The 1,882-nt window shown below is 36.5% G+C and overlaps 1 protein-coding gene across 1 annotated transcript in view; it reads left to right on the top strand.

Annotated features, from left to right (window-relative positions):
- rgs3a (regulator of G protein signaling 3a) overlaps positions 1-1,882 on the top strand; it is a gene marked incomplete at its 3' end in the record, with an annotated part of 147,087 nt that overhangs the window by 930 nt on the left and 144,275 nt on the right.

Raw genomic sequence — 1,882 nt, 5'->3', positions numbered from 1 at the left:
GTTTTAGTCTGAGATTATCCCTGCTTGGATTTCTAGGTGTCCTCAGTTCTCTAGCTGTTTAATCAGAAATCAGCACACCTGTTTTCATTCAGTAATCATCCTCCAGTGCTCTTTGACTCCTAATTATCCTCATTTCATTGGCCTACTTTTTGAGTTTAGATCCACTCTTCCACATATTCTCTGACAAGAATTACCTTCGTCTATCAAGTACATTCAAACCAACAAACACAGAAATGGGATAAATGGTTATTTGAATGGAATTACACATCCTGTGGTTTTGTGAAATTGTGAAGCTTTTACAAAAACACGGCACAACTTCCAGAAAAGCACATTTATCTTAGTGTCCCAAGAAAACCCTCAAAAGATAGCTTGCGAATAAAATGTAAAACTGTGCTTACATTTAAAGAAGAAAATTGTTATGTGGCCTCAATGTTGACCAATATTGTGATATTTTACTAATTTCATGATTATTCCTTGACACATTTATTTCTGAGGTTTGTGCTCCCTGTTGCAGTGCGTTAATGAATGTACACTGCCACTGCAGTTTGTATTTACACCACTAGATTGTGCCATTGTATTACAGTAAAGTAAAAAATACACACGAAGATGTTTAGAAAATTTTCAAAATCACCAGTTTTGAAAGTGTGGGCCAGCAACAGCTGAAAACTGTCTCTTTTTGGCTGATTTCATTTTACTGGTCTGCATTTATAGTTATTTTTCTATTATCATTCCATATTTGTTTTGCAACACTTTTTAGAATGAATTTCTTTGTTATTTTGTCTCTCATAATTTTATTTCATTGCTAGAAGTGCCTTTTCTGATTTTTTTATCATATAGTTTTCAGGGCTGAGGTTAGTCTGAGTCTAGCACCCTGGAGAGCAGGAGCTGGACCCCCTGCTGTGGCAGTCTAAGTAGGCTATCATTTTTTCCTGACCCACCCCCACTCATTCCCTCTACCCTCCCTCCATCCACTGAGTCAAACTGCACAGTCATCTCCAAATCTTTGCAATGCAAAAAAAAAATATTATTCCAAAGTACATGTTCGATTCTCACCCACTTATCTTTTTGATCATAATTGTCTTTCTGTATGTAGCCTTTGCGTTCCTCCATTTTCACCTGATATGGCCCTCTCCTAACAGTTTCTCTTTATTTTGCACAACCTTATCTTCCTTGTAACATACAGTAGTCAAAATAAAAAGATAGGCTCCCAAAATCTTTAAATGGTTTGACAGTTGCTTTGGCTGATGATGTGTTGCTTTTGATGCTGAGAAACCAAAGAACAAAAACTATTTATTTTAATGAAAACTTCATTGTGTTAATTCCCAATATTTGTACTCGTTGTACGAATAATGTTGTGTAAGTCAGACATGCTAAACTTGTTTTTATTTTCTGATTTAAATTTTTTTTGTTGTTATTAGAGGCATCACCTGGGTCCTAAAGAAAAGGTCGCCCCCCCCACCCCCACCCCCCACCGCTCACCAGACAGTTTTATCTTCCTGAGTCTCAGGCTTTTGCTTGGTGTACATTTCTAATTTCCACTACCTATTTTAAGTTTACCAGAACCTCATTAACATGGAAACAAACATTTTTTCTTAGCAATTAAGATTTAAAAGTATAACGATGAATTTTATTAACATTTTTAAATAAGACTGAATATTGAGTCCCACATCTGGTCTAAAATCAATGGGCCTCATGCAAGAACATGTTCGTATTCTTCTCCTAAATTTCTCTTACTTTTGTTCGTACAAAGGGTTCGTACGAACATGTCACGTCAGATTCAACAAACGCTTCTATCTTCAGGAAACGTGCGTAAATTCTATCCAGCTGCTCGTGCACGCGAGAGGAGATTAGCATAATTACCACCCCAAAAACACCATATAAG

This window comes from Austrofundulus limnaeus, unplaced genomic scaffold (assembly GCF_001266775.1).
Source record: "Austrofundulus limnaeus strain Quisiro unplaced genomic scaffold, Austrofundulus_limnaeus-1.0 Scaffold57, whole genome shotgun sequence".
NCBI classification, from domain to species: Eukaryota; Metazoa; Chordata; class Actinopteri; order Cyprinodontiformes; family Rivulidae; genus Austrofundulus; species Austrofundulus limnaeus.
This window is presented reverse-complemented; position numbering and strand designations above follow the sequence as displayed.